Below are 13,285 nucleotides of genomic sequence, written 5' to 3'. Positions count from 1 at the left end.
GATCCCTGGCAGCCCATGCCGCTGCTGCCTTCGGATGCTACTCAAACATCTGGTCCTTTTGCATTCAGACAGAGTCAGTCATCAATGAAACAGGGTGACTAAGACTCAGTGCTGGCACATGCCAGCCTCATCCCACGTTGCCTTGTCTCGTCTTGTTTGCAGCCATTAACCATCAAGGCCACCCAACCCCATTGCTGTAAGCTGCAAGCACCGCATCCAAAGGCAAGCCAGAAAAGGCAAGCTCAGGTTTTCCAACATTTGGACTGGTAAAGCCATACCCAAAAAAAGACTTCCTCCCACCTTAATGTTCTCTGCCCAGAAGTTGCCCAAATTGCTGCTGTTGCAACAGCCATAGAACATTTAATGGTTTATTAAATTGCTCTCCTGTCTATGGTGCCAATGTGTTTGACTTGTGTCTGAGCAGCTCAGCTGCAGCCAACAAGTATGAAAAGAAAGAAAGGGGGAAAACACTGCAGCAACCAGAGGTGATCTCATGTTCAGGAGGACCAAAGGCTTTGCTGGCTGCATTCTCCTATGTGCACGTTCTCCATGGCTGGAAGGAGGCAGAAATCCGTTTGCCTTTGGCAAATCAACCTTGGAGAAACAAATAAACACAGAAATCACTGCTTGGCAGGTGCCTTTTCTGTCTCAACTCTTCCTGCCCAGGTCAGTTCAACAGCATAGAGGTTTCGGCAGCAAAGCCACTTCTGAGTCCCTCTTCCCACTGCAAAGCCTCATCCTCATCTATGAGCAGGATCTAGCTGGGAAATGGACCCACGTTGGAAAACAAGCCAATAGTTTCTTTTTTTTCCCCTTCTTTATTATTATATTTGGGGTTTTTTTGCAAAGGGAATGTTGTTTTCAGAGCATGGATCCATCCTTGGAGCACTGGTGTTGGCACAAAGCAGGGCAGCATCCCATGGTGCTGGAAGTGGAGGGGCTTCATCAGTCTGCTCAAGCCCAAATCACAGCCTCAGCAGTGTCGTTCTATCCCTGCTAGAAATCCCTTACTAATAGGGAAGATTCATAAGAAAATCAGTGAGTGGGAGAAAAAAGCAAGTCAAACCTTCCAATTTGTGCACCAGGCATGCCAAAGTCTCCTATTAGCATCAAGGGTGGGATGTTTCCGTGGCAAGTGCTCAAGGCCAGGTTGGACACAGGGGCTTGGAGCAAGCTGCTCTAGTGAAAGGTGTCCCTGCCCGTGGCAGGGGTTGGAACTGGATGAGTCTCAAGGTCCCTTCAACCCAAACCAGTCTGGGAGCCTACGAAGGGAGAATTTTCCTCCAAATAAACTTATATTGGTGACTAAGGATCCTTTACTTTCTACTTGTGCAGGGGAACCTGGCAGTGCCCATTTATATTTTTAGGGACAGACTAATCCAGTCTCCAAGGCGCAGGAATCACCTCTGCCAATCACTCAGTGGCCTCCAAGCCACGAGCGAGACACGCGCAGCACAACCCATCCTCCTGCCTATGCCGAAGCAGCCGGAATATCCTGCCCAAAACAGGGAACTCGCATCCATTTGGGGGCTTGTAGCCAGATCTGCATGCAGGAGGCAAAATACCCTATTTCTCTCCCAGTACATCTAGGACACAAACACCTCCTGTCCCAGCCTGTTATCCCTGTTGTTTACGCATCTCGGCTGTCCTCCATGCTTCCTGGAAATAGCCGGAAAGCCCAGCAGCCCCTCTCTGGCACCGCTCATGCCCCTTTCGCATGTCTCTGGCGGAGGCTGCAGCTGCTTGGCGTGGTTCTGGGTCAGGCACGCAGAGCCTGGCAGCGTTTCCTCCCTTGTGTGCATGCGAATGGAGCATGCACAGCCCGTGCCGCTTCCCGGGGCTGGCACGTGCTCCGGCGGTCCCCGGCATTCCCGGCGTCCCCGCGTGCCAGTGAGCCGCTGCTGGCCAACAAGTCATAAACACATCGGTAAACAGGCTCAGCCCGCTGCCCTGCATCAGGCTGAGCAAACAGGCTCCAGAGCTGAGCGACCGGCGTCAAGGAAGGGGATAAATCAGGTTGCCCGAAGGGTCGTAGCTATTCAATACCAACCCCGCCGTGCCCTTGCTTGAATGCTGGCTGCCGGGCCCATCAGGAGAGCACTAAGTCAGGATGGGGCTGTGCAAGAACATGGAAGCGCCTCCTTCTCCCGGTGGATTTAGCATCACCCCTTCCTCAACCCCGAAGTAGCATCATTTCTCCCCCATCTATTTCACAGGGAGGCATTTGCCTCTCCACCTCCAATAAGCTAATTCCAGGGCTGAGCAAAGCTTTCCCTGCTTTCCAACCCAAATATCCCCAGCTGGGTTTAACACTCTGCTCCTACCCACATAGGTTGGTATTGAAGCCCCACGTTGCACTGTGGTAGGGTATGGACCAGTGATGCACACCAAAATGTACCGACATGGTGCGGACACACTGCAGGATGCACTGGCACAGCCAGGGTTGATGCAAAGTGAGCTGGATCTGTGGATAAGAGCAGCTAAAGCCACAATCACCGTGGCCTCCAGCCTGTAGCTGCACCCTGCCGTGCCTCAGTTTCCCTTCAGTCAAGTGATAAAGCTGGAAACTTTGAGGTTGAATCAATGAGGGTTGAAGGACTGACGAGAAGGAGAATAAATGTCTCAGCAGCCAACTATGAACAAGCAGCATGATGAACCTGGAGAACATAATATGAAAATCCAACGGGAAAATCCAATTCTGGGCTGTTTTACCAGGAAGGTTGCATAGAAAGTGCAGGAGGTTGGGTTTTCTGGCCCAGATGGTGCTGGTTCCTCAGCACTGGGGAAGGGCATGTCCCACTCCATGCTCCATGCTTTTGGGAAGAGGTTTAATCTAGGACGGGCAGCGCCAAGGAGATGTTTCCAGAATGGAATATATGGGAGAGCACCAGAGTGATTTTGTGCTCCAGGAATGAGAAAACTGGAGTGGAAAATATGGGAATAGCTTTCAGGATGAAAAAGAATGCTATGAAGACAGTAATAGATGTTCTTTATAGCAAGGAATATTTAAGGTAGATAACAGGAAAACTTGCCCAGGTATTAGGGGGTGTCTAAAGTGAGATCTCCCTGCCCATGGCGGGAGGTTGGAACTAGATGGTCTTAAGGTCCTTTCCAACACAAACATAGGGGAAAACCACAATGGAAATCTAAACCTGCGTGTGTGGGTTTGATGTTGATTCCCATCCAGGGCTCATCCCTCCTCCTATGTTTTTGATCAGCCACACAATGGGGTTATGCAGGGCATAAGAAGCAGGGTGCCCTGCAGAGACGTGTGTGGCTGCGTGCGTGCACGCACGCACTGGGCAAACTGGGATCCTGCCTCCCAGCTGCTGGTTTGGAAATCCTCCCACGTCCCTCAACCTGTGCTCATCTGATCTGCAGCCTTTGGAGTTGCTCTTATGCCGAGGTGAGTTTCTCCATCGCCGAGGGTGTGTTAGGGAACGGTTCGGCATGCCAGCCGGCACAGCTCCTGGTGCCAAAGAGAATGTCTGAGGTGGTGGGATGCCACATTGAGAGTGGCAGTGGGGGGGGATCTCAGCACTGGGGTAAAGTCCAAGCCCCTGCTGAGCTTCCTATGGAGGGGTTGGACAATTCTTCATGGGCCAAGTGCAGGCAGATGGGCTTTTCCTATGGAGACAGGCTGAGGGAGTTGGGGCTGTTCAGCATGGAGAAGAGAAGCTGCGTGGAGACCTCAGAGCAGCCTTCCAGTATCTGAAGGGGGCCTACAAGGATGCTGGGGATGGACTCTTCATCAGGGACTGTAGTGACAGGACAAGGGGTGATGGGTTCAAACTGAAACAGGGGAAGTTCAGATTGGATCTTAGGCAGCAGTTCTTCCCTGTGAGGGTGCTGAGGCGCTGGCACAGGGTGCCCAGAGAAGCTGTGGCTGCCCCATCCCTGGCAGTGTTCAAGGCCAGGTTGGACACAGGGGCTTGGAGCAAGCTGCTCCAGTGGAAGGGGTCCCTGCCCGTGGCAGGGGGTTAGAACTGAAGGAGCTTTAATGTTCTTCCAATCCAAACCAGTCTGGGTTCTGTGACCCTATAACATGGCTACTGAGACTGGTCTTCAGCTGGTGGCACAGACAGAAAGCACCAGGGTCATGCTCACAGTGTAAATACATCAAAGTCCTTCCCCCTCCGTGCAGGAGGGAGGCAAGACACCAAAATGAGGGTTTCTTCCAGCATCCTGAGTTACTTGGTGGGTTGCTGGCCATGGGAAGGCAGGCTCCAGCCACGTCTGCCTGCTCCCAGGGTAGGAGATGAGGATATGCTATCAGCAACTGCATCTTCATGTGGTTTCAGCTCCCAGACTAAGGAAGTCTGAGAGGTGGGAAGAACCCATCTCTCCTCACCAGCGGGTTTCTGGGGAGCAATCAGGGTACCCCAAACCCCCACTGGGCCTTACAGATCCCACCTTTACAACAGTCTGAAGTTGGGTGATAGTTTCACCACAGCTTGGCATGCCCTCCATCATGAAACGAGGTGGGCTTTGCTGCTTGGTGCACGATGCCAAGAGCATCAACCACTAATCACAGCGGCTCCTTAAACCCATGAGAAGCTGTCCATGAGTCAATGCTGAAGTGTAATGTCAAAGAGGCAGCAGAGGGATCATGCTCACCAAGAGCTTTCTTGGAGCTGCAGGGACGTGCTGTGTAGGGTGTAATGGGGGGACAGACACCTGCTCCTTTGGGTCATTTACTCGTGTTGCACTTGAGAAGCCAGTGAGGTGAAAGGGGATGCAATGAAACCGAAAGCCAGAAGGAAAATACCCTGCCAAGAAACAGCACCCAGGGGTTAAAGCAGGACAACGAGGGGGTTTCCAGCCCTAAAGGAAAGGTGCTAACTGAAAACAAGGTGATGGATTGACTCAGGCATCAGCTGGTGAGTCAGGAGAGATGGGGCCACATGTTTCCTCCTGCCCTTTGAGCAGACGGCTGCGAGCAGACACGTACATCAGTGAGCAGGCACCTGCACCAGTGAGCAGACACCTGCATCTGTGAGTAGACACCTACATCAGTGAGCAGACACCTGCATCTGTGAGTAGACACCTACATCAGTGAGCAGACACCTGCATCAGTCAGCAGACACCTGCATCTGTGAGCAGACACCTACACCAGTGAGCAGACACCTGCATCTGTGAGCAGACACCCATCAGTAGGACATCCCCAGTAGGAACCTGAAGTAGGCAAGACCCCCTCAAGCATCTCCTAACTTCCCCCCCCCAGGCTTCTCTGCATCATCAGTGCTCATAAACCCTCCCCAGTGCCTTTGACAGGAAGCTCTGGATAAAAGGCTTTCCGTGCTGCCAGGAAAGTACATCGAGGAGTGATGGGGGATGTGACCAGCAAGCACAGCAGCACTGCCGGCAAGCCAGAAAGTATCCCAAAGAGGCAAAATTATCCTTTTTCATACCAAAAAGCTGAAGAAAGACAAATCTCTGCCTTAGCTGTAATCACTGTGTAAAACCAGATAGCTTCCTATCAGAGGGTGCTACAGTCTGACTATCAGAAGTTGTGATATCAGGAAGTGCTTGATAGAGAAGGGGGTGCGCAGCAGGGATGGTGATGTGTGGATATGGTGCTGTCCTGCCCTTTCCCTTCACACTCATGTGCAAAAGGCACCTTTGCTCCTGCCAACAAGAACCTCCTTGATCTCAGCAAGCAGAAACAAGACCAGAAGTTGTCGTAAGTTCTGCTAACAGAAAGCAAAAAGGCCTAGTAGCATTGTTAACAGTGACAGGGGGCTGGAACTGGATGAGCTTTAAGGTCCTTTCCAACCCAAACCGTTCCACAAGTCTATAATTCTATGATAACACATTCATGGTGTCATGCTTTTTCCAGCTGGGAAGTATCTTGCACCATCGGTCATGCCCTTGCCAGCTTGCTAATGGGAACCAGTCGCTCCCAGCGTCACACATTCAATCTCTCCTCACTGGCTTTCAGTCTTCTCTCCAGCTCCTTCCCAGCCAGCAGCAGCCCCAGGACCTCATTTGTCCTCCAGCAAGTGACAGACGTCCCGCTCTCTGGCACTATCCTGCTGCTTATCACCTGCACGCTCCCCGGCTGCCCTGTGTCCACACAGGAATTAAAGCACATTATCCAGACAGGATGAAGAGCATTTTAGGTGCGAGCTCCCAGCAGGTCCTGCCAGCAGAGCTGCAGCCAGGGATGGGGCTTTGCCGGGGTAACAGCATCACTGGGGGATCAGCGCTCCCAGCTGATGCAGCGATGCTGTAAGATATTAATTCCTGCCCTAAGCTCATTCCTTCTATCTGTCCTTGACCATCGCTGCTAGAAACACCTTCCCTTAGCATCTGAAACTGCCAAATGCCTTGTGGTTGGCTATACTGAAACTGTTGGATAGACACAAAGTGCAGATCCTGGGGCAATGCCACTGGTGACGATGCCCCAAGAGAAAGGAGGCAGAACAGAGCCAAATAGTGAGGATTTAGCACAGACTTGTCACAGAGAGCCAGGAAAGTGATGCCAAAGCTGCAAGTGGTGAGGAACTGGCAGAGCTAGTGGTGGGGTTTGCATTTTAGTCCATGGGATAGTCCAGACCCTCCTCTGTGCAACCTGGATCTGGGGGGCAGTGGGTGAGCCCTGGGGTGAGATGGTGTTCCCAAAAGGCTCCCAAAGGAAAGGAACGGGGTGCCCAGAGAAGCTGTGGCTGCCCCATCCCTGGCAGTGTTCAAGGCCAGGTTGGACACAGGGGCTTGGAGCAAGCTGCTCCAGTGGAAGGTGTCCCTGCCCGTGGCAGGGGTTGGAGCTGGAGGAGCTTTAAGGTCCCTTCCAACACAAACCAGCCTGGGATTCTCTGACAAAACCCATTCACTTTGGCCTCTCCACTTCTCCCCAAGGCAGAGCTGCAAGTGGATGCAAGGAGCAGCTGGCATCTCCTCTAGCATTTCAAGGTTGACCTCTACAGGAAGTTTGTAGATGAGCCATGTCTGCAAGCGTGACACAACGGCTGCAGTACAGAATCGCCCACAGCAAGGCTTTAGTGCCAGGTGTCCAGTGGTGACAGCAAGCACAACACGGTGCCCAACAACCGGGTTCTCCCCATTCACGTGTGCTGGGCAGGACAGCATGGAAATACATCCTCATTAGTGCAAACCCATCGTGTGTCCCCAGGCACTGGAGACCTTCCTCTCATTTCTATCACCAGCTCCTTGCTGAGGCTGCAACAGAGCCATGTGAGCTCTTCTCCAGCATAAAGCTCTCCCCAGCTCCCCATGCTCACCCTCAAGGGCTCAGTGCCTTTAAATCCTGACACACTGCTTTCTTCCCCCATCCTCAGCATCTCTCCTGCTCTATATGAACCCATTTGCCACCTAAACTTAAACCAAGACCTGACGGCTGTTGCACTGTCAAGATGTGAGGGTGTGAACACATCGCACTTCACTGAGCCTGAACAGCCCACGTTAATCTCATGTGAGCATCACTGTGGGCAAATCCCCGCACACACAGGGCATCCTCCCCGGAGCAGGGTGAGGTGAGGATCAAACCCAGCCCTCCCTCCCCAGTTCTCGTTCCCTTCCTGATGCCCTTCCACACCATGCAGCCTCGGTGGGTAACATCCCTGCAGTGGTACCCTCTGCCCCAGCATGACACAAGCCCAGAGACACTGGTCCACTTCAGCAAAGCATCTGGGTTAGATGCTGAGCAGCATCTTCTCCCTGTGTCCTTGCACATCCCTGCTTAACCCTGCTTCCCTGGCTTTTGTGTCTCGCGGAGAAGACTTTTCCCCTCTGTTTCTCCTCCCAATATTGCTGCTAGGAGAAGGGGCTATCATGAGCTGTTTGCCACCATGCCTGCACTGTGATACCCCTCTGGGATAAGCAGGAGGTGACGTTAAGGGCCTCTGCTTTACAGCAGCCTGGAGAGGACGGAAAACTCATCCATCCCCACTGCAGGGCAGTACAGAAGGAGCATCAGGGGGTTAGGTCTCATAGCTGGGTCCTTCTTGCCCCACGTTGCCAAGCCAAACGCTGGCAAAGGGGAAATGCTGCCAGCTGATGGGATGGAGTTTGGGGGCAAAAGAAATGGTTTGTGGTGCAGATCTGAGAGCTCCATGATATGAAAGAGGGTTGCCCAGGTGGGATACCCTGCTCAGAAACCATTTACCTCCGCGGTCTCTCCTCCCAGGCTCCCAACAGCAGCTCCTCCAGCTGATCATCCCCCAAAGACCACCACGAACACCCACAGGTTGCCAGTTCTCACCCTGCATGTCCAAAACAACCCCCAGCAGCATCCCCCTGCTTGGGAACATCATTCATCCTCAGCACTAGCATCACTCAGAGTAGCTTATACCCTGCAGCAAGGACATGAACACACCACAACCAAGGAAAGGCAGAGGGGAAACCACTGCCCTTTACAGGCTGCATTTCTGCCCCATCCCCACCAGCATCACAGGGTGCCCTGCATCCTCCTCTGAAAGCCAACGCTGCAGCAAAGCACCCGGTGCTCCCATCTCCCACCACGGAACCCAACCCCAGAGCCCTGGACCCCCAGATCCCCCCTCCAGGTTCAGGAGAGCCCTCTGTGATGCTGAACACCCCAATCTTACCTTTGCGGAACGGCATGAGGCAGAGGATGCAGGCTTCCGCGGTGGCGATGACTTGCTCTTCTCTATAGATCTGTTTCTTCTTGATTTCTATCTTCTTTCTTCCTTCTTTTAGGAGGAAACAGACATATTTGGGCAAAGCCCGGCAGCAACTAGCGTCATTGGGAGGCAGGCACTGCAGAGAGGAGGAAGTGTGCTTGCTGGTTCGGAGCTTTTAACCCCTTGCTTCCCGGAGGCAGCGGGGCTGGGAGAGAGGCGATAGGGACAGAATAGTGAGCTGATGCTGTTAGAAAGAGGTGGAAGGCACTGAGCAGTGGGACTTGGGTTTGTCTGTGGTGGTGTTTTTTATCTTTCCTGGTAGGACCAAGAGAGAACTGAGTGTAATGGATGTGTGTGGGATAATGGGGTTTTGGCCTCCCACATCCCCTCTGCCAATCTTCTGAGCTCAGCAGAGCACCGATCCTGTCTCCTCTATGGTAGTACTGGGCCAAGCTGCTTCTAATAGGAAGGCAGAAACTCAGAGCCTCAAGCTTAGTATCTCCTGTTTGCCCCTGCATGGGTTGGACCATCCAAGGTAAAGGCAATTGGATGCAGCAATAGGACGTGGAGCTGTTTGAGCGAGTGCAGAGGAGGCCACGGAGATGCTGCGAGGGCTGGAGCAGCTCTGCTCTGGAGCCAGGCTGAGAGAGCTGGGCTGGGGCAGCCTGGAGAAGAGAAGGCTCCTGAAGGGGAGACCTTAGAGCAGCTCCAGTGCCTAAAGGGGCTGCAGGAAACCTGGAGAGGGGCTTTGGACAAGGGCCTGTAGGGACAGGCCAAGGGGAATGGCTTGAACCTGCCAGAGGGGAGACTGAGATGAGCTCTTAGGCAGAAGCTCTTCCCTGTGAGGGTGCTGAGGCGCTGGCACAGGGTGCCCAGAGAAGCTGTGGCTGCCCCATCCCTGGCAGTGTTCAAGGCCAGGTTGGACACAGCGGCTTGGAGCAAGCCGCTCTAGTGGAAGGTGTCCCTGCCCGTGGCAGGGGTTGGAGCTGGAGGAGCTTTAAGGTCCCTTCCAACCCAAACCATTCCATGATTCTATGATTCTATGAATTGCAGGTTCAGATCCTGCTGTGCTAACCCTTGTGCTGAGGATGTGCAAACCCAGCTTCTGCGATTACATCAGGACTGAGAGCTGAGCTAAGCTGTGAGCTGAGCCTAGGTATTTGGAACAGAGTCAGGTCTGTGTGTCCTGATCTCTACCATCCAACCTGCAGCTCGGGGTGCAGCAGGATGCGAAGGTGCAGCATTATCACCTGAGAAAGTTGCTTATTCTCACTGTGGTTCCTTTACTGCCCTCCCTGGATGTAGAAAGAGGCATTGGCTTGGAGCTAGCTCAAGAGAAACTCCAGCTATGCAGGTCTGGACCCCATCTTGGTGGTTAACAGCCACACCATGAGCTCTCTGCTGTGGCTTTGCTCCCTGCCAAGACCTTCCTCAAAGCATCCCTGTGCCAGTGGCCGTGGTGGTTTAAAGCCTCCCTGCCCAGCTAGTACAGGCTCCAGCGCCATCGACCTTAGTGGTGCTCAAGGTGAGCGCTCTCCATCTGCTCCAGTGGACAGCTTTGACTCAGTCTCCCCTTGGAGAAGCCTGTTTGAGCCAGTGGGTTGAGAGCACTCAAAAAATACCCCTCAGGCTGTGTTACAAGAGCTGGAACTCCAGCAGGGACATCAATGTCTTACATTGCATTGCTGCCTTTCCCCTGCTCTGGGACTGATCACTGCAGCATCCTCCCACACTGCTGCATCCTCAGCACCATGAGGGACAAAAGCACACCAGACCTGGTGGCATGGGCTGCTGGGCTTCCTTCCAGCCGCTGCAACCAGTTAGAGCTGCTGGTTCTTCCCTGTCCCTGGAGAACATGGCAGGACAGGCTGCAGCTGAGACTCTGCCCAGGCACATTGAGCAGGCAACCATTTTCTTGGAGAAAAATCATCCAGAAATGGAATTTTGCAGGATACTTGAATCCTAATTGGTTTGTATTGACCTCTCCCAGCTGTGTCTTGTAGGAAGCTGTCTCTAAAACAAAACCATGATGATAATACTTCAGGCAAATCATATTTTAGAGGAGTTGTTTAGTTACAACTGACCCAGCAAAGAGTCCTTTTACCTTTCCCTCAGGCTTAAACCCCCTATTTTATGGCTGAGATGCTGTAACTGCAGCCCTCAGCCTCATCCTTAACCCCAGAAAACCCCTCTTTGGCCAGGATAAAGATGGAGATTTAACTTGCCTGGCACTGAATCAATAGGTGCGCACAACCAGGCTTTGTATCAAGGGGTACAGGAGAGACCTACATGGCTCAGCACTTCTGCACGTACCTAAGGGAAGCTGAGACATCTCTGTCTATACAGAGAGGAATGGATCTTTGTGTCAGTGATTGCCCAGCCAGGAAATCAGTATTGAACTGACCTCCCTTTCCAGTTAGTGGTGAAATAATGGGTGGGAGCAGCCTGCGAGACAAGGATGCTTTGCTTGGGCTGGAGCCACTCAGTGCTTTCAGCCTGAGCATCACTCTCGGGATCTCCTTCAGTACAAGCAAATCATAATGCAAACAGCTCATTTCAAATATTTATAACCTTCCGAATGGCTTGTGTGGCACAAGCCCAAGAAGGACGAGGGTGCTGGTAACTGCTGGTGCTGGGATGTCGTGGGACATGCTCGCACCATCGATCCAGCTTGCATAATCCTACCTTGTCCTTTATAAGATGTGTGAGCACTCAGGCAGGCTCCGAGCCTCACCCCCTCGGTCACACGTTGCAGGGAGGTGCTGCTCCCCCTGCCAGCATCATGCCCTTATCCCACTGCTGGGCTGTTGCTGAGATGATGCATTTACACCTAAGCCGTCCCTCAAGGCTGCACTTCAGTGACCGTCAGTGAGTTGTATATAGCCCTGAGGCTTCTGTTTTCAGCTCAAGGCATTTGCTATCTCTCCCACAGCCCCAGACACCTGATACCCAGCTCCATATCTTGATCACCAGCTTGATGCTTCAGCCCTGCAAATGTAGAAGGGAAAGCTGGTTTGGGGCCTCTTGTTTGCAATGGCAATGCTGTTTCTGCTGGGAGAGCAGGCAGCACAACGAGGTCATCAGGGTTTAAGATGCAGCAAGGACTGGGAATGATAAGCTTTTGGAAGCTGTAACCAACCTCCACATACCCTACAGCCTGACCTAGACAGATTACTTTTCACTAACCTCTGGTATTAGAGCTGGCGTCTTCATATCACAGGGATTAAGTGCTCCATAAAGGTGTCAAGACAAAATTGGATTAGAGAGATAGAGGTGAAAGACTTAGGACCAGGTGCTCTTGGTCTCTTGCAGAGCTCTGGATCCTGCTCTCCTGTTTTGAATAGTTATCAGGGTTTTGGAGAGAAGGAAGGAATGGGACAGCATTCCCTGGGAATGACCTGCACGCAGTGAATACTGCAGCAGCACCATCCGCTGTCATGTACCTCAGTGGCTTTCCTCCAGCAGGTTTCTATGATGTTTCTCTTCCCATGCAAAAAAACTCAGTCTTCCCTCTCCATCGATTTCCATCCTTGAGCTTTTGAACACATCCACTTGGCCCTGAAGAGAAAACATCACATTTGGAGAAACATCTCCATCTTTCCGATGCATCCAAAGCGACAATCAATCACTGTTGTTTCACACAGGCAAATCCTTGCCATGTAGTTAATCCCTACAATGTAGTTAATCCCAACAATGTATCTATTGATTTTGTTATGCCATAAATTCATTTTTATGGTGTCCCTCCTCTGGATGTGCTTGAAGTGGGAAGATGCTTAAAAAGTGCTTTGGAAAAATCCCCACATTCTTCCTACAGGAGGAATAAGAATCAGGAGAGAAGCAAGGAAAGCTTTAGTCATCCTCCTGGAAAAGATCCTGTTTTCCATATAGCTGAGGTTGTTTTGGCCTTTAAGCACATGCTGCTGGAAGCATCCTTGCAAAATCTCTGGTACGTGCTTTAGGCATCCTCAGCATCAGCTGGGTTATCTTATAATAAACAAGCAGTGCTGGAGAGATGGGCAGGCAGGCACCACAGCAGGGCAATGAGGTGTCCTGCACAGGAGATATGGTCCAGAGGAGCAGAGCTCCAGTTCATTGTCCCCTTCTGCCCACATCTACAGGGCTGAAAGCTTAGGGTGTGTTAATGCTGCTTGGAGATAAGACATAAGGCTGAGCTCCTACATTTCCATACTAACAAGAATGAAACACAGCTTGAATCCCTGGGCTTTGGGATTTGCCTGTTTCCTGATGCTAAAAAGAAAAGGAAAAGAAAGGAAAATCCATAAAGCCACAATCATGAGCTCAGCAGGGATCAAAAAAAAAGAAAACAGAGATGAGAGGAAAAATGTGCAGAAGTAACACGCTATCCCTTCTCCCACTAAGTGCAATGCTTTCTTTGGCTCTCAGTTCTCTGCTCTTCCACTGCAGCTTTTCCACCTCAATGTTCATTTTCCCCCCTATTCAAGTAGGACTTTGCTCACTGCTATGGAAAGCTGTGGGTTTGCTCCTGTGTACAGAAAGCCACGAGCAATGCTCAGTCCACCACATACAGAGATCACTCCAGGAGCACAGCTCACTACAGGGCCACATCTGTATTTATTGTCAGCCACTGCATAGCTCTGGGTAAGCTATGAAGCACATATGGACTTTGGCATCCATTTCTCTTATAACAGTGGAAGATTTTA

At 51.9% G+C, this 13,285-nt stretch overlaps 1 protein-coding gene across 4 annotated transcripts in view; it reads right to left on the bottom strand.

Moving 5' to 3' along the window:
• Positions 1–563: 563 nt before the first annotated feature.
• RBM17 (RNA binding motif protein 17) overlaps positions 564–13,285 on the bottom strand; it is a 35,522-nt gene continuing 22,800 nt past the window's right edge. Inside the window, exons 12-14 of one of the 4 annotated variants that reach the window (XR_013956890.1) lie at positions 12,047–12,161; positions 8,568–8,808; positions 564–594 (exon numbers count right to left, since the gene is read on the bottom strand). The gene's annotated coding sequence lies outside the window, so the exon portion shown is untranslated. Of the gene's footprint in view, positions 595–6,048; positions 6,067–8,567; positions 8,809–12,046; positions 12,162–13,285 lie in introns of those variants that run through there. The other 3 variants (XR_013956891.1, XR_013956892.1, XR_013956893.1) reach the window with 3 other exon arrangements.

The sequence above is a fragment of the Psittacula echo genome (assembly GCF_963264785.1).
Source record: "Psittacula echo genome assembly, chromosome: 1".
Taxonomy (NCBI): Eukaryota; Metazoa; Chordata; class Aves; order Psittaciformes; family Psittacidae; genus Psittacula; species Psittacula echo.
This window is presented reverse-complemented; position numbering and strand designations above follow the sequence as displayed.